Below are 26,297 nucleotides of genomic sequence, written 5' to 3'. Positions count from 1 at the left end.
GTCCTGAGGCTTACTTATGGTGGTATGTATGAAATATTTAGCACAGTGTTCAGTGTTGTGGTTATTCTATTATTTACCTATGCAGAACCGTCTCCTCGTCTTGCCTCAGCGTTGCCATGTAGACACACCAGGCTGTGTACACCAGGGCACTTGCAAGGCTATTGCCAGGAAGTATAACTGTTAGGTCACTTTCTAAACTTAAACAGGACGCAGTGTGTGGAAGGCCCGCAGGTGTCTGAGCTGACTGGGAGAGAGGAAGGATTAAGGAACCCATCAAAGCTAAAAGAGTCCTGGGACACACGAAGCATAGATCTTCAGTTGTCATTCTCCTCCTGGAGGGTGACGCTGTCTGGCAAATATTTCCTGCACTAATGGGGTGGTGGTGACGGCCCTGTCCTGAAGCAGCTCCCGTCAAAGGCTGGGGAGCTGGGGAGGAAGGAGTAACTTGAGACCTTGCTCCAGAAGGCCTGGAATCTCAGGGGAAACAGCCCCAGCCTGCAGACCAGCAGATTGCCAGGCTTGCCTCATCTCTGGGGTGGCCTCCAGGACAGGTCCTGCTTACAGCCTGGAGAAACACATGGGGCTGTAGTGGGCTGGGGTGTTCCTACCTGTCAGCTGACTCTCAATTACCTGCATGGGTCCTGAGAGGCACCCTGCTTTCCACTGCCCCACTGACCACAATATCTGCTATTTTAGGCCTTGGGAGGCAGGGTCTGCAGCCCATGTGTTATGCCGTCAGTGGAGCAGTCACTCGACAAACATTTGTAACCTCTGATTCATCTCTGGGCGTGGGGCCGGGCGTGCAGAGGACAGGAAGAGGGTCAGAAGGCTCTTCATTCCACAGCTTACACTCTGGTTGGGAAATGATATGGCTGTTCTCCAGCTGTTAATGTAATAAATGTAGGTCCTAAGTGTCACATTGCTGTTTTGGAGGGCAAGGGAGAGGCCCGGACAGTTGACTGGGGTGATTGAGGAGGGAGCCTCAGAGTAAGGGGGGCTTGCTTTCCATGTAGGATGACTCTGGACTTGCAGTTGCCCATCTCTCTGCAGGCCTTGCACAGCCAGCTTAGGTGCCACCCTCGCCCAGCTGTCAGGATTTGGGGGAGGAGGGGCTTCAGCCTTTTGCCCAGACTAGTATGAGAGTGTAATTCTTCCAGCAACCTGAGATGAGGTTTGCAGATCACTTCTCATGAATACCCCAGGCTCTGGGGCAGCTTTTAGAAAAGGCAAAACACCATGGAACAACTTGCCCAGCTTAAAGAAGAGAGGGAAGGAAAAAGAGTTCCTGCTGGGGTGGGAGAGAAGCCACCTGTCAACTCCCAACAAAGACTTGGCAGCCAGGTGATGGAGCCACCTTGGTATCAGATCTTCAGCCCCCGTCAAGCCTTTAGGTGACCGCAGCCCCAGCCAACATCTCCCCCACCCCATTTCTCATTTAAAAATTTATTACTGAATGAAGAATACAAAGAGATAAGGTAAAATATGTTTTGACATGAGGAAATGTCCATGATCTGACTACAAAACTGAATATAAAGAGTGATCGTATAGATCAGGGGTTCCCAGCCTCAGCCACGTTAACATTTTGGGCCAGGTAATTCTTTGTAGGGGGCTGTCCTGTGCATTGTAGGATGTTTAACACATCTCTGGCCCCAATACATCAAAGGTCATTAGTATTCCCAATGGTACTTCTCTCCTGACCCAGCAGTGACAACCAACAAGTCTGCAGACAATGTCAGACGTCCCCTGGAGGTCACAGTGACCCTGGATTGAGAACCACTAATATAGGTGTGGGGCTTCCCAGGTGGCACAGTGGTAAAGAATTCACCTGCCCAGCCAACATCTTGACGTCATCAAAGACCCAAACCTGAACCACCAACCTAAGCAACTCCTTAGATTCTCAACCCACAGAAACCATGAGAAATAAGAACTGTTCATTGTTTTAAGGCACCAAGTTTTGGGGTAGTCTGCTACATAGGAAGAGATAATGAATGCAGGAGGGAGATCTCTCTTGGGCTCATGTGTCAGGATTGGTGGGATTCCACTTGACATTTCTATTGTTCATCCTATTGGAAAGTCCTTCATAAGAGAGAGATAAAGAGAGAGAGAGAGAAGAGCCATGGTGCCCCTTTGTCCTCTGCAGAGCTGGGAACAGGGATCAGACAACTCAGGCTGCCTCTTTGGCTCTCAGCTAAGCTAGCCAGCAATGCTTTGACCATTTTACCAGGAGTCAGCAAACTCTCCCTTAGAAGGCCTGATAGTATTTTAGGCCTTGCAGGGCACACACAATATCTCTTGTTGTTTAGTTGCTCAGTAGAGTCTGACTCTTTGTGACCCCATGGACTATAGCCTGCCAGACTCCTCTGTCCATAAGATTTCCCAGGCAAGAATAGTGGAGCGAATTGCCATTTCCTTTTCCAGGGGATCTTCCCAACCCAGGAAACAAAACCTGTGTCTCCCACGTCTCCTGCATTGGTGGGCAGATTCTTAATCACTGAGCCGCCGCGGAAGCCCTGATATCTCTGTAGTTCTGCTCTTGCAGCACATAAACAGCATTAGACAATACACAAATGAGCGAACATGGCTGAGTTCTAATACAGCTTAACTTACAAAAGGAGGGGAGTTATTCATGGGCTGTAGTGTTCTAATCCTAGGTTTTTATAAAGGAAAAACACATTATGGGAAGGTCTGTGGCCAGACAGGCTCAGAGGGCCAGAAGGACACTTCCCATAAAGGGGAGGCTGCTCACGAACTGCCTTACATGGGGCTCCACCATCGTCTTACCCTTGCTTCAGGAGGCCAAGATATTTAGCCTCTCTTGCAAACAAAACTACATGTGAAGTATATGTAAGGGACCTCCAGGTTTACTGACAGTCTGAGCATCTGTTAGGTATGTTACTGAGGAAATGGCCACACCTGCCGGAAAGTCCCTTTCAGCCCCGGGAAGAACTGCGTGTCAGGTACTGCTCCAGTGGTTAGCTTTCACACATATTACCTCCCCTTATCTCCTTATCTCCAGTTATTGTTGTACAGCAAATTAACCCCAGACTCAGTGGCTCACTCACATGGCTGGAAAGATGGTTCCCCTCCACATCACTGTCTCCAGGAGGCTGCTTGAGCATCCTCACAATATGGCAACTGGCTTTCTCCACAGCTACATATCAAGAAGACCAAGGAAGGAGCTGTAATGCTTCTATGACCCAGCTCTGGAAGCCACGTATCGGCATATCCGTTGCATTCTATTGTTAACCTAGGTCAGCCCTGATTCAATGTGAAAGGGACCATACAAAGAGCAAGAATACCAGGAGATAAGGATCACTGGGGCAATCCTGAAGGCTGGGTAGAATGGGTGAGTCCTGAGATTAGTGTCACACTAACAGTGTGTTTGTGTGTGTGCGTGCTCAGTTGTGTCCGACTCTTTGTGACCCTTTTGGACTGTAGCTCACCAGGCTCCTCTGTCCATGGGAATTTTCAGGCAAGAATACTGGATGGGTTGTCCTTTCCTCCTCCAGGGGATCTTTCCAACCTGGGGATTCACCCTGGGTCTCCTGCATTGCAGGCAAATTCTTTACTGCTGAGCCATCGGGAAACTACAAAATCTTAAGTTTGGGGGTTGTGATGAGGAGGAGTAAATGGAACAGACTCTTATCACCTCAAGTCTGTATGGGTGACTTGTTTTTCCAGGCCCTCAATATTGAGGGCAATAAGGCTAGGTACCGACGGCTATGGTTTTTAGCTACATTTGACCAAGTTTTCATCACTGGGATTCTATCCTTGAGGCTCTGCCATTCCTGAGACTCTGCAGTGAATGTTTCTCATTCTGTTCTGGCTTCCCAGCATCTGAATACCTTCCTAGGTGAATTTCCCATTGTGTGAGTCTTGGTAGGGGTGGGTTCTTGCCTGCTTCTTCAGTTTGTCAGTCTTTGATTTACCCTATGTCTCTCCCAAACCCCTTTGATATTTAAGTTAGCTATTCAGTTTCTGGTTTACAACCAGGAATCCTGGCTGGCCCTACAACTCCAGGAGCTGCACTCAGAGGAAGCTCATTTGGTGTCAAGGCCACTGCATCTCTAATGCTGTTATAGTAACAGTTGACAGAGTAGAACACAGACCTCAGAGTCAGACAAATCTAGATGTGAATCCCAACTGTGCCACTTTAATGCAAAAAGTTAACTTTCAACAAGTTATTTAACTTCTCTGAACTTGCATTCCTTCACCCATAAAATTAAGACAGCAACATTTAGCTTGCAAGATTGATCTGAGGGTTAGCATATAGCATTGTGCCTGACACTTGGTAGATGCTTAATAACTGCCCTTATATAGTAAATGATAATGGTTCCCAGGGGGTGCAATGGTAAAGAATCCATCTGCTGATGCAAGAGATGTGGGTTCGATACCAGTATTCTCGCCTGGAAAATCCAATGGACAGAGGAGCCTGGCAGACTACAGTCCATGGGGTCATAAAGAGTCGGACACGACTGACACACACATACTACGACAGCCACCATGCAGACGTGAAGGTAGTAACACAGCAGGCAGCAAGGAAAGCATTTCTCTCACTCTGGCCTCAGGGCACTCCCCAGCCTCCTCGCTGTGTGGACGCATCTAAAACACACCATAGGCCATCGAGACTCATCTCTGGCTTTCATGCTCTATATGGACTCTGCTGGAACAAGTGAAGCTGCTCTTATATAATAATGGCGGCAACGATGGACACGTGCTGTGCTTCCTCCTTATGTAAATCCCTTTCAGGGTTTCTTGAAGATTCAAATTTACTCCTATCTGATGAGAGGTCTTTGGAACTTGAACTTCCCAATCTCTCAATAATAACTGCTCTTTAGATTTCTCAAAGCTGATCCTACCTGTGGAGTTGAATAGACTCTTCCAATAAAGAACTTGCTACAAGTCCTCTAGGAACCAGTCCACAGCATGACTGAAAGATTCCCCCAGTTTCATCAGCGGTGCTTTGCAAATGGAACTCTTTGTGGGCTGCCCTGAGAGCCTAGAGCATCCAAGGTGGGCCTGTTACTTCAGGCCTTGCTGTGGTCCTTGCACTGAGGTCTCAGGTCATTCAGGACTTTGGCCTGGGTCCCCATCCTGATGTAGCCTCGAGGCTACTAGAGACTCACTTGATGGAAAGGCACATTCTGAGATGCTCAGCTCCAGTAGGAACTCTGATTTCTCCAGTGCCTTCTTTGAGTGGGAAAGCTGGTCTGTGGTGTTTCTCCTTGTCGATCCTGGCTGCTGAGTCAGTGCCGGTTGTTCACAGGTGGTTTCAGTCCCACCCCATGTGGGTCTCTCCGAAGTTTGCTTGAGTTGCTACATCGTGGCACTGCCTTGCCCAAGAGAAAGCACACCATCATTTCTGTAACATCCTCTTAGCTACCTATCCTCTTGTGTAGGCAAGGAGGGACCACACTGGGTGAATACCTAGAGGCAAGAGTCACGTGGGCCCTTTTGGAGGCTGGATACCACACATCTCACTCCAAATAAGAGTGCTCACGGGTGGTAGAAAGTGTCCTGTATCTAAAGAAAGAGATGGAGGCTCTTATTGGTCTCCTTATGGTGGGCTGGAGAGGACTGGGGGTTGGCAGTTAGGACCTGGGCATCAGTGTTGGCTCTGCCCTGGCCTCCTGTGTGTCCTTGAATAAGTCACATCCCCTGGTGGATCTCTAGTTTTCTTAACCACGAATAAGAAAGGGTTTTGAGCTTGGGTCAGTGTGGCATAGGGGCCCAATCCCTGCCAGTTAGCCAGTTCCTTCATTTCTGTGGACTTCCATTTCCTCATCTGTAAATGTGAGGATAAGAACACTATCTCCCTCCTAAGATTGATGTGGGGAATAAAAGCTGTGCCATGTACTAATCCCACCACACAGAAGGTGCTCAGTAAATGTCTGCTTACATAATTAGCAGTAGAGATAGCAACATCACCTCTGGCTTTAAGATCTTTGATTCCACAATCTGCTCTGAGCCCTGAGAAAAAGGGGCTTCTGTACCCTCCTCCTCCCCCACTGGTTCAGACTCTTGATTCCCTCTGGGGCTGGCTTTGGACAGTTGCACTCAGGTCTCTGGAGTAGACTGGGGATGTGTGTCTGTTTCCTGTCTCAGCATCTGGTTCCAGGCACTTGCAAACCTGTGACAGCTGAAACCAGGAACTAAGCACCCAGAACAGTCTCACGCTGAGAGTTGGGGCCAGTCCTTGGGACAACTGTGAAATATATGATCACAGGGTGCAGAGATGGTGTGGGCCTCAGACGTCATCTGGTCCCTGATCTGACCACCCTTCCAACCTGTGGAGCTACCCTTCCTCTTCACCAGCTCTGTGTGAACAGCTGTCTGAAGACCCACCATCTACAGCTTGAGGTCCATGGAAGCAGCCCTCAGATGACTGTGGGCTTGAGCCCTGCCTGTCCAGACCCAATCTGTGACCAAGCCATTGTAAAAAGGCTTCAGCTGCAAACCTCACCCCTCTACTAGAGACCATGGGGAAGACATCCATTCTAGCAAACTCATTCTCCTCATGCTCAGCCAGGAACCACAGTCTCTTCAGGTGTCCTTGGGCCCCCAGGCTCCATCCCCACACTGCTCTGTTCATTTGCTTAGTTGGCCTGCCCTGCTTCCCCTATCCATTTATCTCCACCTCTCCCTGACAGTAAGCGCCTCTGTAACTTTGGCCTTTTCATTGGACACTCCTTTCTCTCTGCCTGCCTTCTTCTTGGGGCGGGGGTGGAGTGGGGGGGGTGCTGCTCTTCTCACATACCATTCTCAGGGTCAGAGGATTAGTCTGCAGTCCTCCTGGCTCCCTTAAGCCACACTTACACTCCCTTTCATCTGATAAAAGCCTTGGCTCCTTCACACTCACATCATTCACTCCACTTCCCATCCCTGATGCTTCCTTGGGCTTCTGGTCAACCATTTGCTCACTGACCATCTTGGCTCCTGTAGTTCTTTCCACCTCAGCTTCTTCCTGATTCCTAGGCCCTTCATCCTCCGTGAGGGTAACTTTTCCAAGATCCCAATCTCAACCTCATTGCCATGAACACTTTCTTACCTCAGCTACCCATTCCTTTCCCATAACAAAAAGGGCTGCTGCTGCCAAGTCACTTCAGTCATGTCCAACTGTGTGTGACCCCATAGACGGCAGCCCACCAGGCTCCCCCGTCCCTGGGATTCTCCAGGCAAGAACACTGGAGTGGCTTGCCATTTCCTCCTCCAATGCATGAAAGTGAAAAGTGAAAGTGAAGTCACTCAGTCGTGTCCGACTCTTAGTGACCCCATGGACTGCAGCCCACCAGGCTCCTCCATCCATGGGATTTTCCAGGCAAGAGTACTAGAGTGGGGTGCCATTGCCTTCTCCAACCAAAAGGGCATAACCCCCCAAATTCCAAATTCTAGTATCTCACTCCCTGGTCGTAATTGTTTCTCCTTCCAGCTTACTTTCTTAAGGTCTCCTGCAACAATTCTTTGACCTCATCGTGCACCCAGGCCTACAGGGACCAGTTCTTCCCCACTACCTGTCAGTGGCTTCACTTCCCTTTCTGTCTCAGGTTCCTTCACTGGACTCACTCCCTTGAACACACCTCCAACTCCCTTGCTCCTGTTGGCCTCCTTTGCCCTATACCCTCCTTGCAATAACATTTGGCCTCAGTGCAGGGCTCTTGTGTTTCTAGAGCTTCTGAAAACATATAATTTCCTTTGGACATCTCGGTGGTCACTACGCTGTAGGGCAGGTAGGAGAGCAGGAATTTCTATTCTGTCTTATGTATAAGGTACTAAGGCTGAAAGAGGTGAAGTGCCTCTTCCAGATTCGTCTAAAGCTGAGCCTCAAACCCAAGTTTCCTGGCCCCAAGGCCACCTCACCTCTCAAAGGCAGCTCTTCTAGAGTAGGTTGGGATTTGGATACTTGGTGACGAGTGTGTGAGTGGGGGAAGAGCACCCCAACAGAGGGGAGAATGTTCCCTAGTGATGGTGGGGGCAGGAAAGGTGGAAGTCTAGAGAGAGCAGGCCCATGGTGTTCCTTACAGGCCTCACAGTGGCTGAGAATTCTCTCACAGGCTGTCTTGCAGAGGTGCACCGGCCATGAAATGCAAAACCCGATGCCAATTGGTAAGGCACACTGTCTGAAATAGAATTCCTCCAGCTTCCTGGCCTTCTGCAAATCCCATTTCTTTCCTTGTCAGAGCTACGGGGCTGAGGGCCCTGCCCCGCTCTGCACATCAAAGACACCGCCCATTTTCCCCACACATCTCTCAGAGGCTTTTAACCAGCCTCTGACAATAAAATCGCTTTTAAATAAAAACCAAGACTCAATATTCGGCAGGAAAGGGATTAACAGGACCAGTCAGGGGATGACATCATGCTATTTTTGTTGGCACTTACCCAGCTCAACTGTGAGGAGTCTGGGTGTGGAGGGAGGAGATACATATATACATACATATATTTTTTTTCTTTATTTTTCTTTTCAACTGACTTGGCTGCTCTGAGTCTCGGTCTGGAAAATCTGGGGAGCTAGAGGGAGCTGGCAGGGCTTGGGATGATCCTCTGTCAGGTCAGGGCATCTGCCAGCTGGAGGGAGGTGAGCACACCAGGTCTGCGGGGACAGAGCAGAGACGGGTGGGCTTTCTGATGTGTCATTTTCCTGGGGCCTCAGGCAATGGGCAAGGAAAGGCCCCATTTGGTGATCAGGCCCTCAGCTTAGAGAAAGGTGCCCTCCAAAGTGGGCAAATGTACAACCAGTGGTAGAGACAGATTGATCTAGAGAACTAGGGCCTGGCCTATCACCCACAGCCCTCTGGGTGATGCCAACAGGCCATGCCAGAATGACAGAGACCTGAGGGCCTTGGAGGACACCTGCTCCACTGGTTCCCAAACTTAATTTTTTTTGTTGTTAAGGAACTTCAGCTTTAGGTGGCCCACTGCATGCTGAAGACTGAAAGAAGACAAGCTACAAGGCTTGGAGCCTTCTGGCTGTACTCCCCTGGTTCCTGGGACTCCCTTGGAATCTAACACCAAACATACAAACCCAACATTTCTGATCATTCATTTGTGAACACTTACTTAGTGCTTTCTCCATGCCTGACATTTCTCCAGGTATAAGGGGCACTCTGGTGAGCAAAACCAGGCACAGTCTCCCCAAACCCACCCCATGAGGCTTACCTTTTGGTGTTGATTCATACTCGTTAAATAAATAATGACAGAAATAAATGTTAACTATCTCCACCCCAACATGCATGAAGAAATTCACTTGTTTCTTTTGTGCCAGATTCTTAGTACTCCAGGCTCTGGACCACCTAGCCTTTCCAATTTGGTCCCACACTTCCCTCCCACCTAACCCCCAGCACCATCCAGTCCTCGATGCATTTTTCCAGGCTTAACTTGTGTTTCCTACCTCCGGGCTGCCCCCGCTCCTCTTTTCTCCTTTCTCTCTCACCAGACATCTCCAGTGCGCCTGGAAAACCCCGGACAGCCCCACATGTCTGAAGTCTCTTCCACTGGAAGTGACCTTCCAGCCCTCCTCATCACCACTGCCTGGCCCTGGGAGAAGGGGTGCTGCCAGCATTGGCTGAGGAGCAAGAAACCTGGATGGGATCCCCATCCTGCTGCCAAGATCTCAGATGAGTCACCCAAGCTCACAGAGGAACTCGCCCATGAACTCACCTCAAGTCCAGACGTGTCTGATCATCTCAGGTGTGCCCAGCTCCTCACCGGGGGAAACTCCTTGAAGGCCAGGGTCCATTCTCTCTTTCATCTTCTCCCAGTGCTTTGAGCTCATTTGAAGCCAAACATGACACTTATCCATTGGCTATGCATCTTATTGGGTGCTCCTGGGCCTGCGTCTCTCACTTGCTCATTTGCTGCTCAGAGCTTTCTTCTCCTGGGAAGACTGAAGAAGCTCCTGCTGGGGTCTCATTCAGACCCCCAAACATCTGTTGATCACCTTTTGCTCTCCAGATCCTGTGCTCGGATGGCATCTTCTCTTCCCTTCAAAGAGTATAGGACCTAGGCGAGGAAGCAGGCAAGTAAAACCACTGTGCTGTTGTTGTGGACTACGTGGATCAGGGATTCCAGCCAGCTGTAGGCCCCCTCCCTCCTCCTTTCAGAAGGTGGCATTGTTGAAACTATAGGGGTGATCAGAAGGTTGGGTTATCCCCCTGTCCTCTCAGGCCCTCCCCTAGTATTGGCATGTCTGCTTCCTGGAACCCTGAGTTACTGGGTATTTGAGAGACTATGAGTCCCTCTCCTCTGAGGCCAGCAAGTAGATGAGCACTCTTTTGTGACCCCATTTTATTGGGCTTCCTGAAATAGCCATGTCAGACTGAACAAGGCATAAGTTGAGTTCTCTACTGAAGAAAAGACCCTGATGCTGGGAAAGATTGAAGGCAGGAGGAGAAGGAGACGGCAGAGGATGAGATGGTTGGATGGCATCACTGGCTCAATGAACATGAGTTTGAGTAGGCTCCTGTAGTTGGTGATGGACAGGGAAGTCTGGTGTGCTGCAATCCATGGGGTAGCAAAGAGTCGGACACGACTGAGTGACCGAACTGAACTATTGAAGAAGTTGTGGCCACTTTGGAATTATAAAGTAGAAGAAGAAAAGTCCTGTTTCTTATTTGTAAATTTATTTTACAATGTTGTACAGTACATTACACACCCATACATACACAACTGGAACAAAAGTGTCATAAAATCACACTTGTCTCTTTCCCCTGGCTATTCTTGTACATGCAATGGACTCTGTACGTTCTTTCTTTCTTTTAAAATTTCATTGAAGTGTAGGTGATTTACCATGTGTGTTAATTTCTTCTGTGCAGCAAGGTGACTCAGTTATATATTGTTGTTGTTCAGTCACCAAGTCATGTCTGGCTCTTTGCAACCCCTGGACTGCAGCACGCCAGGCTTCCCTATCCTTCACTATCTCCTGAAGTTGGCTCAGATTCATGTTCATTGAATCGGTGATGCCATCCAACCATTTTATCCTCTGTTGCTCCCTTCTACTCCTGCCCTTAATCTTTCTTTTTAAAATAACATGATTTTTATTCTGTTGTTCAAGTCCCTCCAATTTTTAAACATTTCATTATTTAGCATGTATTACTTGTACTTTTTTTAAAAATAGATTTTAAGGATAAAGAAAAAGAGTGCTTATTTGATTTGGACATTTTATGTTTAATGGATATATTACCATTAACAGGCAGATGAGAGTGAGTGAGCCTCAGGAGAGGTGAAATGATTTCAGGGCCCTTACTATAAATGAAGATATTTGACAATGGAATTCTGAGAAGGTGGAGGGAAATACATGTGTGTGTGTGTGTGTTTTAGAATCCATTGATAAAGGACTTGTCCCAAAGTATGACAATGGGAACAGAATTGGCTTGATCTTCTCAATTCAAAGTCACAAATAAACCATAATGGAAAAGAATATAAAGAAGAATGTATGCATATGCATAATGGAGTCCCTTTGCTGTACAGCTGAAATTAATATTGTAAATCAACTAGGCATCGATAAAAGTAAAAGCTAAAGTCACCATGGTGCTTGTGGGAAGTGTCCTGAAGGACTTCAAGGTCATGATTTGGAACATCCTGTTGGGGGGATGTTTAAATTACACTCACCTGGAGAAGCATCTGACATGTTGGAGACTCTAGTGCCATTCTGTACACAACGATGAAGGCTCATCAGCTTTGAAAGTAAGTTCGGTGACCTTCATCTTCTTGACCACTCAGGTTCTGAGGATTTAGGTCTATTTCTTATTCATTTGGATTTGCTCCTGAGTTTTAAAGGAAAGGCACTTAAAACAAAGTCCAAAGCAGAGGTCCCAATGACCTTCTCTTACACTCAACCTGGTTCGCCGAACCCTGAGCTTCCCCCACACTTTAGCAAGGGTCCAGGTCATCCCATCTCCACCTGGCTCCTTGGGAAACTTCTTCCCCTTGCCACTAGAAGTTTCCAACTCTCTGGCTCATCCTTTCTAGCCCCTCCTGATACTCTGGCCTTGGGACATTCATTATAAAGGATTACCCTTTCAGCTATTTGCTCAGCTTTCTCTATCCTTTCCTCTCCAGGCTCTCTTGTGGCCCCTCAAATCCTGGGGCCCAGCAGGGACCAAGGAGGGAAAAGTTCCATATACTGTAGTCCATGGTCACCAGAGGACATGGATTCTTCTCTTTGGATTTCTTCTTAACATTTCCATCAATGTGAGCTGCATGCATGTGGGTACTGTGATCTAATAGCACCATGAAATCACGAATATACTCTTCTCCCCTAAACAGTAATTAATGTTGGAGAGATAGTACTGTTTAAGCCACAGAAGAGAAATTTAGCTGTTCAGTGGGTGCTTGAGACAGCCCATACCAGCTTGCAAAAGGTGACTGATAAGTTTTCTGGCATTTGCAAGTCAGTAAGCAATGGCACCCCACTCCAGTACTCTTGCTTGGAAAATCCCATGGATGGAGGAGCCTGGTAGGCTGCAGTCCATGGGGTCACTAAGAGTCGGACAAGACTGAGCGACTTCACTTTCACTTTTCACTTTCATGCATTGGAGAAGGAAATGGCAACCCACTCCAGTGTTCTTGCCTGGAGAATCCCAGGGACGGGGAGCCTGGTGGGCTGCCATCTCTGGGGTCTCACAGAGTTGGACACGACTGAAGCAACTTAGCAGCAGCATAATAAACACATTTTATTGAAAACAAAATTTAATAAACACTAAAAATATTTTACTTCCTTATTGTTTTATGACACTTAACATCTGTGTTCTTGCAGTTACTCACATCTACTGCATTTATCTGGTGTTAACTTCATGGCAAATTATGTCCTAATGCATGAGAACAGAAGAACTCTTGTAGTCTGTGGAATCAGAGAGATTTGGGCTCAAATCCTGGCCCATTAATGACCAGAAATGGTTTCTTTTCTTCCACTTTATTTTCCAGTCTCTGAAACAGGTTAGTGAGCAATAGCACCTCCATCACAGGGTTATTGTGAAAATTAACTGATATAATTACAAGCCAGCTGACTCCGAGAGGACAGGTATGCTTCCCTTTACCCACCTCTGCTCCTCCCCGCCCCTGGGATTCTGTAAAGGATGAGGAGGCTGCGCCATCCGCAGGCAGGGCCCTCAACCCTATGTCACAGCTCCTGTCCTCACAGCTCCCTGCTCCCACCTCTTAGCCCTTCAGTCTCCACTAGCAATGCTTCACATCACCCATCCTGGGGTGCTGCATTCTCCACCATACTCTGCCCACACTTCAAAAAAATATTTTTTTGGTTATACACCATAGCATGCAGGACCTTAGTTCCCCTACCAGGGATTGAACCTGTGCCCTCTGTATTGGAAGGCAAAGTTTTAACCACGAGACCACAAGGGAAGTCCTTCTGTCCATAAACAGTCCTGCTTTGTAAACAGCTGCTTTCTTTAACTCTCCTCAAATTAACCTGACATGAGGGTCTAACCTACTTCTTGCGGGGCCTTATGGAGAAACTGAGCACAGCACCTGGCACCTAGTAGGTGCCTCATGAATGGAGCAGAAAACTCTGTTCCTTGTTAAAGGGATACCTGGCATATTAATCCAGCAACACTCCCTGATGTAACGTGCACTTATCTGCATTGACAGAGGAGTCACTGGACCTCCAGGGAAGTTCTGCTACTTATCACATGTTATTACTATTTTTTTTTTTTATGAAGCACCTGTTGCGTGGCAGTCCCTGAGGTCTCTGGGGATTAACCTCTTGCCTATTGGTTTCAGCAGGGGAGGGGCTTGCTGGTGTTTCCTCTCTCATGACACCTACAGGCAAACTCACCAGTCTCAAGATGATGTACCAGTCAGAGCTCTCACCCAGGACTGAGCAGTAAGTCATTATCGGGAAAAGTGGGTTCCACTCACTGTGTGTTCTCTGGGGAGGACACACGCACAGGGGTAGGTGGCCCTGTCAAAATGGGCCTTTTTCTGGCCCAAACCTAGGTGTGAAGCTGTATGCCAAAGGCTCTCTCCCTAAGGGAGAGCCTTGGATGGGGGTGGAAGGCTGGGTTCTAGTGCTGTTTAGCTGCTGCCTTTCTGCGGGTGGACAGTGAATGGTCTTGGTTTCTTTCTCTGTAAACAGATGCTTGGTGGATTAGTTTTCTGAGGCTGCAGCAACAAAGGACCACATACTGAGTGGCTTAAAACAACAGGAATTTATTCTCTCACAGTTTGAGAGGCCAGAAGTCCCAAGTCAAGTTGGCAGCCAAACATCTGAGCTGGTTCCTTATCAGTCAGATTTGCCATGCCTTGTAGGTGTGTGTATTTGAGTATAATATCTTGTTAAAACTAGACTCTTACCCATCAATTTTGGATAGTTAATCAGTTATACTTCTGGACTCCTGCTGACACAGCTAAAGTCAATTGTGAAATACTTAAAGATCTAAATAAAACAAGATAGACTTTCAGTTAATCAGCATGCTGATTAAAAAGAGAAAAGTTGTCAGCAGGGTCATGCTCCCTCTGGAGTTTCTATGGCGCATCCTTCCTTGTTCTTCTGACTCCTGGTGACCCCTGGAGCATGGTACCTCATGGTAGCATGGTAGCTACCTCATGGTAGCATCCCTCCAATCTCTGCATCTGTCTGCACTTAGCCTTCTTGCCTCTGTGTGTCCTCTCTCCTTCTTCTAAGGACACCAGCTATTGGATTTGGGGCCCATCCAGATTCAGTATGATCTCATCTTGAGTTTTAATCACTTACATTGCAAAGACCTCATTTCCAAATAAGGTGATATTCTGAGGTTCATGGTGGGCATGAGTTTTGGGGGGATACTATTTAACCTGCTAGAGTTGTGTTATAGGCTTTTAGTAGTTCTTACCAGTTTCAGCTCTTTGGAAGTTGGTGGGTATGTGGGATTCCCTAGTCAGGCACCTCTCCTTGGTTGGGACGCCCCTGCAAAAGACTGGGCGAAGCAGGATGTCCTCTGAGCTCTGTGGAGAAGAACCAAGAATTATTGGTGGGACGAATTACCAACAAGCAGCATGACTACCACTCAACAGCAGATCACATTCCCCTCTTCTTTTCTCTACTGTCACGACTTGGCCCTTCTACCCTCCTCTCCCTCCCCATTCCCTTCCGCATTCTTCCTACTGGCCCCTATTGGAGTCTGTCTGTGTGCAGGGCACCGAGCTAGGCACATCCATCATTTCTCTTCCTCCCAGTGGTGCAATGAAACTCGTAGCACTACCATCCCCACATAAGTTATAAACCTGAGCATGTGTACAGCTATGAAGTGGCAGACCCAGAATCTGCCCATAAGTCTGACTGATCCAAAGATCTCATGCTCTTGCCACATACCTGGATGCTTAAGCAACAGGGAAATAGGACTCAGCTCTGGCTTTACTTGAATGACACTTGTGTTCAAGGTGACATTATGAAACTGGCAAATTAATTTATAGAACTTCCCTCTGAGTTGTCATCCTCATCTTTTCTTTTCTCCCTGTGCCCCCAACCCCCATGGTGGTGTCTAGGACCCCAGAGTCTGCTCTGGCCCCTTCACTTTCTTAGGTCCCTCCCTCCTACCCAGGTAGCAATGTCTGATGGCAGCATATGGTGCTGCCCACACCTCACCCACAACCCTCCAAAGGTCTCTGCGTTTTCATTAGCATGTGGGCCTATGTGTGTGGAAACCCATTTTCTCTGCTCACTTTTCCTACCTTGTCCCTAATTCCTTCTAAGGGCACGCGGGCTCTGCCTATTTGACCAGGATAGACATTCCTGCTGCGCTTTTAGAGCTTTTACCATAATAGTGTGCGGTCTAAACTTTTATTACACAGTAGTTCTTTCTGGAGGTTTCCCTGGTGGCTCAGTGGTAAAGAATCCACCTGCCAGTGCAGAAGACGGGGGTTCCATCCCTGGGTTGGGAAGATCCTCTGGAGAAGGAAATGGCAACCCATGTTCTGGAAAATCCCATGGACAGAGGGGGAGGAAAGGTAGGCTATGGTCCATGGGGTTGCAGAGAGTTGGACATGTCTGAGCACAGCACAGTTCTTCTTTGAGCTTAAATATAAACTTTTTATAGTTTTTTTTTATAAAATGTAAATACATACTATTGGAGAAGGCAATGGCACCCCACTCCAGTACTCTTGCCTGGAAAATCCCATGGATGGAGGAGCCTGGTAGGCTGCAGTCCATGGGGTTGCTGAGTCGGACACGACTGAGCGACTTCACTTTCACTTTTCACTTTCATGCATTGGAGAAGGAAATGGCAACCCACTCCAGTGTTCTTGCCTGGAGAATCCCAAGGACAGAGGAGCCTAGTGCGCTGCTGTCTATGGGGTCGCACAGAGTTGGACACGACTGAAGTGACTTAGCAGCAGCAGCAGCAACAAATACATACTATAGCCAACTCCTAAACAACAGTACTTATGGAAACAGGGATTTTGTGTGCTTCATAGTTTTTCTAATACTTTAAACAGTTTCTTTTTTTTCAGCCTATTGTCTTCTGTATTCAGTGGTGTGGGGGTCACCGTTTGGTGAGTGATGATGAACTTAGTGGTGCTACCATGTCCTGCTGCCCAACTGAGGCACCCTCCAAGGATGCTGGGTTTTTTCTTGGAGGGTCATATCAGTAAAGATCAAGAGCAAAAGTTTGGGGGTTCATACACTGATGTAACTCTTTTGGAAATCAGTCTGGAGATGTGTATTAAGAGCCTTATAACATTTAAATTTATATTTCTAAAAAATAATTCCTGAGATATAACAATTCTCAAAGAAGGAAAAATCTGATTTCATAACTCCATTTATAATAGCAACCATTTAGACATTGATCTAAGGTTCCAATGATTGGGACAAATCATTTGTGGTGTATCCTTAATCGAACACTATGCAACTATCAAAATGATGCTTATTCTATAAATTAAGTGAAAGAAGCAAGACATACACAATCAGGATAAATACACAGGATAATCATTACTATGTAAAATAAAATTTGCATAAAAGACTTGCAAGAGATGTTGCTGAATGTTAGCAAAGGTGTTTGGAGAGTGGGACTACAGATATTTTCCCCTTGATTTTCTGCCTTTTTTTTTTTTTTTTTTAATAATTTCCAAGTTTTAAAAAGTAAGCTTAAGAAGAGGGGATTAAACCACTGGTAAAATATTTATGTATCTTTTATTTCCACTCTGTGAACAGAGATAGTGCCATTCAGTCCAAACTGAAGTCTCCAAAGAGAAAATGAGGCATAACATGGGATGTAAGTGTGTGAATGTGAATGTGTGTGTGTGAGTGTGGATGTGTGTGAATGTATGTATGAATGTGTGTGTGTGAGGGTGCAGGGGTAAGTCGTATGAATGCCTCCCACTACAGATCAACAGGGAGTCCCCAGGGAAGGGAGACCCCAAACCCAATCCCCAAATGTCCCATTGCAACCTGCACACCATGGCCCTGGCAGTACTTGTAAACACATTGTCCTCTAAGAGCAGTGCCCAGCTGACATCTCAAGTTACTTCCCAGGGCCAGGGGAGAGAGTGGAGAGATTCTCCAGGGGTGGGGTGCCTCCTCCTGGATGTCTTCAGACAGTCCCTTTGGCCATCAAGTTTCTGAAAGGCCAACAAGTACCAGGGGGGCCCCAAGGTAGGCTCTGAGTTAGGCACGTGGGAGCAGAAAACAGGTGTTGAGATGAGAACAGGTGTGAACTAATGAGAATAGAATAACCATAACAACCAAGGAGCTACTCTTTACTGAGTGCCTATAATGCATACAGTAAATGTGATACCAATTTTATCTCTTTTAACCTTCATAACCACCCTAAGGGACAGGATTATAGCCCCTATTTTGTGATGAGAAGACAGATTCAGAGAGGTTAAGTAACCTGCGCAAGGTCACACAGTTGGAACTCATACGCAGGTCTGACTCACTACAATTTTTTCAAAGCTGCTGCCCTGACTCCATGGAAGGGATCTAAAGCTATTCACCCTCTCCCCTGCTTTACAGGTCTGTTGAAGTGTTGGGTAATTGGGGGTGGTAATGAGTCAAGCAGTGGCTTTTGGGGGATATAAACCGCAAGTGCTGCTTTCACTTGCTTAATTAAGTCAAGTTCATCTTAGCCTACTACAGGCTGCCAACATGCTCAGCCTGGAGAGAGCCAGCATCCATGGGAGGTGCTGAGATGCTGATATGTATGTACGTGATCTCTTATGGCCTCAAAGACCAGCTTGCATGTACTTTATTAAGAAGGTAGTCATGTTGATTACCTTAATAAGAACTATGGTTAGGAGCCCCTCTTTCTCCCTGGCTCCCTCTCATGCATCAGGTTTCAGCCTGCAGCGCATAGTTGTGGTTAAATTTTCAACCCCTAAAACAGAATAGAAAAGACGATGACAGCTATAACCACCGGCCTCACACACACACACACACACACACTCTCTCTCTCTCTCTCTCTCTCTCCCCCCTTCATGCCATAACCATTTGCTGAAAATGCTGACTTAATCATGTCAACCTAATTGCTAGGTTGAAATAATGATGATGATGATGATGATAATAATAACAGAATTGCTTTCAAATTGTTTTGAGCAATGTTGCAACATCAAGCTGCCATCCTCATGCCCCAGGAAAGAATTTGCATTTTAGGATTCAGTTCATATCAGGCAAATGACTCCAGGAAGGTAAATGCAGTCTTTAATGAGGTTTTTCTTGCCTAGAGTGAAATCTTACTTCTTTCTGTAAAAGCAGGTAAACGCCAATTTTCTAGGCAGGATTTGGGCCCAAAGTCCAAATTTGCAATTACCAGAGGGTAGATTGTGCAATGAAATCCTGGGCTCTGATTTAAAGTGGCCTCCTTGCATTGTAGCTGTGGTTTCAGTGGGGGCCATGACCTGGTGGGTATGTGGCTCCCTGGCTCTCTCTGACACGGAAATGGTTTGAGCTTCTGTGGCACACCTCTGGAAACCAGAGTTGGGGGGCTTCCTTCCAGTGATGGCAGGTAGGCCACAGTCTGAAATGTTCCAGGTAATTGAAGACATAAGGGTGGAGATGAAAACCCCAGTGGTCCTTCAACAAAAACTTTCTGAGTGCTGACTGTGTGTAGCTCTAGGTAGTGAAGAAGGCTAGGATGTAGCCTCTACTCTGCAGAGTTTATAGCTGTTGTAAAGGAGAAACATGTATACAAATAATTACTTGTGATCAAAAAGTGCTCTAGAAAAGAGATGCTGAAGGAGCCAAAGGTAAGCTGAATCAGTAACATTTGAACTGGTTCTTAATGTATGAAAAGAAGTTAACCAGATGCAGGTCAGGGTGGGGAGGCAGACGTAGGGTATGCAGGGGAAGAAGGCATTTCAGACAGAGGCAACAGAGTAAAATAAAAGCAGGAAGAAATCAAAGGTATGTGAGATTAACATGTATACACAGCTGTATATAAAATAGATAATCAGGAGAGGGTGGGAGGTATGGAGAGAGTGACATGGAAACATACATTCAGTTCAGTTCAGTCGCTCAGTCGTGTCTGACTCTTTGCGACCCCATGAACCGCAGCATGCCAGGCCTCCCTGTCTATCACCAACTGTCAGAGTGCACCCAAACCCATGTCCATTGAGTTGGTAATGCCATCCAACCATCTCATCCTCTGTGGTCCCCTTCTCCTCCTGCCCTCAATCTTTCCCAGCATCAGGGTCTTTTCAAATGAGTCAGCTCTTTACATCAGGTGGCCAAAGTATTGGAGTTTCAGCTTCAACATCAGTCCTTCCAATGAACACCCAGGACTGATCTCCTTTAGGATGGACTGGTTGGATCTCCTTGCAGTCCAAGGGACTTTCAAGAGTCTTCTCCAACACCACAGTTCAAAAGCATCAATTCTTTAGCGCTCAGCTTTCTTTATAGTCCAACTCTCACATCCATACAGGACTACTGGAAAAACCACAGCCTTGACTAGACAGACCTTTGTTGACAAAGTAATGTCTCTGCTTTTTAATATGCCATCTAGGTTGGTCATAACTTTCCTTCCAAGGGGTAAGCATCTTTTAATTTCATGGCTACAATCACCATCTCCAGTGATTTTGGAACCCAAAAATATAAAGTCAGCCATTGTTTTCACTGTTTCTCCATCTATTTGCCATGAAGTGATGGGACCAGATGCCATGATCTTAGTTTTCTGAATGTTGAGCTTTAAGCCAACTTTTTCACTCTCCTCTTTCACTTTCATCAAGAGGCTTTTTAGTTCCTTTTCACTTTATGCCATAAGGGTGGTATCATCTGCATATCTGAGGTTATTGATATTTCTCCCGACAGTCTTGATCCCAGCTTGTGCTTCCTCCAGCCCAGCATTTCTCATGATGTACTCTGCATATAAGTTAAATAAGCAGGGTGACAATATACAGCCTTGACGTACTCCTTTTCCTATTTGGAACCAGTCTGTTGTTCCATGTCCAGTTCTAACTGTTGCTTCCTGACCTGCATTAGGTTTCTCAAGAGGCAGGTCAGGTAGTCTGGTATTCCCATCTCCTTCAGAATTTTCCACAGTTTATTGTGATCCACACAGTCAAAGGCTTTGGCATAGTCAATAAAGCAGAAATAGATGTTTTTCTGAAACTCTCTTGCTTTTTCGATGATCCAGCAGATGTTGGCAATTTGATCTCTGGTTCCTCTGCCTTTTCTAAAACCAGCTTGAACATCTGGAAGTTCACAGTTCACATATTGCTGAAGCCTGGCTTGGAGAATTTTAAGTATTATTTTGCTAGCGTGTGAGATGAGTACAATTGTGTGGTAGTTTGAGCGTTCTTTGGCATTGCCTTTCTTTGGAATTGGAATGAAAACTGACCTTTTTCAATACATTACCATTTGTAAAACAGGTAGCCAATGAGAATTTGCTGTATGACTCAGGGAACTCAACCTGGGGCTTGGAAACAACCTAGAGGGGTTGGATGGGGAGAGAGGTGGGAAGGATATTCAAATGAGATGGGACATGGGTAAACGTATGGCTGATTCAGGTTTATGTTTGGTAGAAACCAACACAATACTGTAAAGCAATTATTGTTCAATCAAAAATAAATAAAAAGAAAAAAATAGATAATCAGCAGGTACCTACTGTACAGCACAGGGAAGTATACTCAGTATTTTGTAATAACCTATAAGGGAAAAGAATCTGAAAAAGAAGGAGATACATACGTATGTATAACTGAATCCCTGTGCTGTACACCTAAAACTAACATGATATGGTAAATCAATTGTAGTTCAATTTTTTAAAAAAAGGTATTTGAGGAATAATCTCATCCAGCCCTACTGTAACTCTATCTGCTCTAACTTTCAAGGCTTCCAACTGCATCAGAGCCCCATTTTCTCGGTATATCCCTGTGCTACGGAGATGTTCATGGGGTGGTAATTGTATTTATGTGGCTCTTTGCTATATAATACCTTTTTGTCATTCGGTTACAAAATATTTAAAAATTTCCATGATTATTGTTTATTTGACTCATTAATCATTTAGAAATCTATTTAGAAATTTTCTTACCACCTGGGTTTTGTGTAGAAATGTTTTGGTTTCTGACATAACTTTATTCCACCGCACAGAGTATGTGGCCCATACACTATCAATTCTTCAGTGCCGTTTGATATTTCTTTCATGGCCTAGGGTACATGATTAATTTTCCAAAAGTTTTATTTAAAAAGCTATTTATTCTTTACTTATGAGATTCAAGGGTCATAAATTTGACCCACAGTTCAAATCTTCTACAGCCTTTCTAATATTTTTGTTTGGACCCTTTCTGAGATAAGTGATTAAAATCCATCACTATGATATGGATTGTCAATATTTCCTTATAATGTCAGTTTTTGCTTTATGTATTTTGAGTCTATGTTGCAAGATGAGTATAGGTTCAGGATAGTTATATTTTTGGGGTGAACTGTTCCCTTTATCAAGACCTTCTTTATTGCCAAGTTTCTGTCTTCAGGTCTATTTTGTTTCAAATTAATACTGCTAAATCAACTTTCTTTTAGTTAATATTTACTTGGTATATTTTTCCTAATCTTTTGCTTTCAACTTTCTTCACATGTATATTTTGTGAATAACTTTAGCTAGATTCCAGTGCCTAAAACTGGTAATTATTTCTTGAACGAGTGAATGAAAAAAAAAGTAAATCCAAGCTGAAAATTTGTCCTTTAGCAGATAAGTTTAATATGTTTGTATTTGTTGTTGTTACTGATATATTTAACTAACCTCTATCGCTTTTTGTTTTCTAGTTACTTGTGTCTTTTTCGCTTTGTTGCCGTCTACTGGATAGATTAAATATCTTTTCCTTTTTTTCTAGCTTCAAAGTGATTCTTTTACTCCTTAACTGAACAATGGCACAATCACTTTTCATCTTTGTGTTACCAAGAAGAAAACAGAGAACAACTATCTATCAACTGTCTTTCGATGGGCACCGTGTTAGACATTTACTATGTACTTTGATCAGCACAGAACTCCTCTAAGCTCAATATGAGTATCCCCATTTTGCAGACAGGAAAATGGAGACTCAGAGAATTAAGTCACTTGTCCAAGGCCCCACAGCCAGAGACCAGCAGATCTGGGACTGAAACCCATTCTGGGTGACCCTGAAGGCTATGCACGTCCCCCTGCAGGCAACACTGCTGGCAAAGACTAACCTCAGACACTGAAGGGCGATTATCAAGGTCTTTCTTAGTCCTCACAGTTGTATTCTGATCAGCAGACCTCGTTATCGGTGTCTCAGTGATAATTCAGAAATGGAAATAAATAAACACAGGCCCGGGTACAAGTTCTCAGCAAGAGAAAGTTAAAAGCTGAGACGTGAGCAGAGCTCTTAAAACCCTCCAAAATGAAATCTTTCAAAAGCTGGATTACTCCTGTCAATATTTTTTTTAAAACAATATCTCAGAGTTGACCACTTCCTCGGTTTGGGAATGTTCTTTCTTTTCCAGGGCTTCCCTGGTGGCTCAGATGGTAAAGAATCTGCCTGCAATGTGGGAGACTTGGGTTCAATACCTGGGTTGGGAAGATCCCCTGGAGAAGGGAATGGCAACTCACTTCAGTATTCTCGCCTGGGGAAACCTATGGACAGAGGAGCCCAGTAGGCTATAGTCCATAGGGTTGCAAAGAGTCAGACATGACTGAGTGTCTAACACTTTCTCTTTTTGTAGTGGATAGCTGTCCACAGCCAGAGCCCCTTAATAAACACACACAAAGAACTGTCCTTCTTCCCACTATCTCTAAACACTGGTCTTTGGGTATTTGTTCTTTCTTCAAGTATTTGATTTCCTCCCTCTAGGAAGAAGGGCCATGAAGTCAGTGTTGTAGGAAAGTTGGGACAGAAGCTTCTGAGGCAGTACTGCATGCAGTAAGCTTTCAATGAGGTCACCCATGGAGGAGGTAGGGGCCATGAATCAGATTACCCACAATCCCCTTGGCTCCCAGCCTTCCCATTGCAGTATACAATGCCCAGTGGAATGATAATCTTGAATGTCCCACTGATTTTGCAGGGGTACAGGTGCATCTTTGTCTGAAGGACTGGCAGTTCCTTTTCAAGATGAGAGTGTGAAAGAATGTGACCAAATTCCTGAAATACCACTGAGGGACAACAGGCATGCCCAGCAACAGCACTGGAGCAGGTGGTTCCCAAGAGTGCAGCCCAGGGCTGGCCACAGGGCCTTACTGGGCTCTGCCTGGGATTTCATCTCCAGTGGAGGCACGTGACAAAGATTGGCTTTTGAGAGGCATTTTTCAAAGTGCAAACCACCTGAATCAGTATTGCCTAGGTGGGGGAAGGAGAGCAAGTGTGCTTTTTAAAATGCTAATTTGGGGCCCCAGCCAAGACTTACTGGGTCAGAATCCTATTGGATTCTGCATCCTGGGGGACCCCAGGAATCTGTACTTTCAATAAATGGTCCAGGTGATTTGGTACTGAGTCTAGATTGTTCTTCAAGGGCTCTCTGCAGGTGTCCGAAGCTTCTGGTGGGGTTGCCAAGCTGGTGGGAGCAGGCTTGTGGGAAGTGGACAGGAGTCCTGAGCCCCACTTTGCTTTCGGTTTGCTGTGTGTCCTTGACCAACTCACTTCATCGCACTGGGCTTCAATTCCTTGCCTGTTAAATAAGAGCCTACAGAGCTTTTAAATTGAGGGACCAGGTGAAAACTAAGAACTCGGGTCTCCATTTTGACATATGAATTTGAAGTGAGAGCAGGACTTCTGTCGTTTACTTGCTGAGTCATGTCCAACTCTTTCTGAACCCATGGACTGTAGCCCACCAGGCTCCTCTGTCCATAGCATTCTCCAGGCAACAATCGCCAGTCCCTTCTCCAGGGGATCTTCCTGACCCAGGGATCAAACTCAAGTCTCCTGCACTGGCAGGCAGATTCCTTACCACTGAGCCACCTGGGAAGACCTGAGAGCAGGACTTCTGAAAGGAGATAATACTTATGGCTAATTTTTATTGTGGGCTCACTGTGTTCCAGGCACTGTTGGACAGATTGATGTATATGAGCTCATTTTCTTTTCCCCACAGCCCAAAGAGGTAGGTATGTTCCTATTCCCATTTTACAGATAAAGAAATTGAGGCAAAGAAACATTAAAGTCATGGAGGAGGCAGAACTGAGTTCCAAACTCAGACAGTGAGACTCCAGAACCCTTGTCCTTAACAACAGAGTTATACCATTCTCAGCCACGACTGTCCTGCTGGCAATCAGAAATACCGGACACAGTTAAGAGGCCTGATCATCAGGCAAATGTGGCAGTTGTCTAAACAGAGGCGACAGGTGCAAAACCAGAGAAGCATGGAAAGAGCATCAATAAACATCTGTGACTAATCAACCAAAGGGGACACAGCCTTACCACTTCTACAGGATTGTAAATGTGACTCAGATGGTGGGAATTTATAGCATCATGACAGGTGAGAGGGGGATCTGAAGGGGGAAGCAAGGCCCATTCTAGAGCCCCCTCTCCCCACCACCACCTGCCCAGAACACTGTGGGGTAATAGCTTCAACTACACCCTTTTCTTCATAGAGGTCCAAGGGCACAGATGGGTCCCAGCTTGTTCCAAAGACACATTCAGGAAGTTACAAAATGAGCATGAAGCCACGCCTCCTTCATCAGAAGAGACTTGGCTGGCAGGTAACACCAGGGCCTGATGTAGCAGCAGGCAGAGACTGAGCCAGAATTTGATCGTTGGTAAAGCAAGTCCCTGAGGAAGGTTTGGCTACAGGGAGTACTGTTTCCTGCTGCTGAGTGAGTGAGGGGCTGCATTTTCCATGAGAGTGAAGGACCTCACCAGGGACAGATGCCATTCCCGGACTTTCTCATCCTTGCAGCTCTCCCTGGGGAGGGAGGGACGCCTTGCATGGAACCCAGGGATCTTTGGGAGTCAGACCCACCTACTTTCCCAACCCCATGCTCAGCCTCTGCATTCCAGCCACATCTATGCCCTTTTACACTTTGGTATCTTTCCTCTGACTAATTAAAAAAAAATTAGAATACTTTTTCTTACTCTGGCAGTCTGAATGCACTTTATCCTTCAAGACCTGTCTCAACTCCTCTGAGAAGCCTTCCAAAACTGCAACACTCCCCCTCCTCGGATTTCCTCTCTCCTCAGAGCTCCCATCACAGCGGTGGCTGACCACTAGCACACACTTGTCCTTTGGCATTGCTAAGAGTTTTTCATGTGTCCTTCCTGTGAACACCAAGCTTCTCCACAGAGAAAGGTCTGTATCACACTCAGAGAGAAGCGCTCGGTCAGAGACACATAATTTTGTCATCCCAATGCCTGGTGAACGCTCAGGAGACTTGGTTCAATCAGTGAACACCTGATTCAAGAAGGGGGTCCGAATTTCTGTAAAAATGGGCCTGTAGTTTATGGGGACCTTTAGACTTTATTCTGGGAATAGGGAAGGACAGACACCTGAAGAGCCTGGCCAGATGCCACGTGTGCAGTTCTCAAAGAAGTGCCAGATGTGGGTGCCTCTAGGCTGCCCATGGCCACTTCCCCTCTTGGGTCCCCAGTCCTCAACTCACCATCTTCCTGTCTGTCTGTGAGCCCAGGTCTCTCCCTTTGTTCCAGTTCTGGAAATTACTCCATCTCTTCTAGGAAGGCTCTCTTGCTGAAATGGGATGGGGGAGACAATGTGAGCTTTCCCAAAGCTTCAAACAGCCTTCCCCTCTCTGACATTTCAGATTAACTGGCAGAGTGAATTTGGGAAAGCCCAGAAGAGGCCAAGTTTTGCCTCTTAGCCCCATTAGAGCAGCTGACACCCTAAACCCTTCATTAGAATCTCCTGGGCCATTCTGGACCTATTGGATTGGAATCCTCAGGGCACTGGCCAGGAACCTCTGTTTTTCTATTTTTCACAAGTACCT

General features: G+C 46.1%; 1 long non-coding RNA gene across 4 annotated transcripts; it reads right to left on the bottom strand.

Moving 5' to 3' along the window:
• Positions 1-443: 443 nt before the first annotated feature.
• On the bottom strand, positions 444-26,297 carry LOC147364565 (uncharacterized). 4 transcript variants are annotated; one of them, XR_015134682.1, is made up of 5 exons: positions 25,956-26,297; positions 14,823-14,934; positions 11,605-11,759; positions 9,655-9,996; positions 444-5,333 (listed from the first exon to the last, which is right to left on the bottom strand). It is a non-coding gene; the product is annotated as an uncharacterized LOC147364565 (long non-coding RNA). The 4 variants fall into 4 exon arrangements; XR_015134683.1 differs by having other exon boundaries at positions 444-5,329; XR_015134681.1 differs by lacking the exon at positions 444-5,333 and adding an exon at positions 8,434-8,587 and having other exon boundaries at positions 25,956-26,296.

The sequence above is a fragment of the Bos grunniens genome, chromosome 10, assembly GCF_055505025.1.
Source record: "Bos grunniens cultivar Pamir isolate PY7600 chromosome 10, Bosgru_T2T1.0, whole genome shotgun sequence".
Taxonomy (NCBI): Eukaryota; Metazoa; Chordata; class Mammalia; order Artiodactyla; family Bovidae; genus Bos; species Bos grunniens.
Note: the sequence above shows the minus strand (reverse complement) of the source record. Positions and strands in the feature narration are given on the sequence as shown.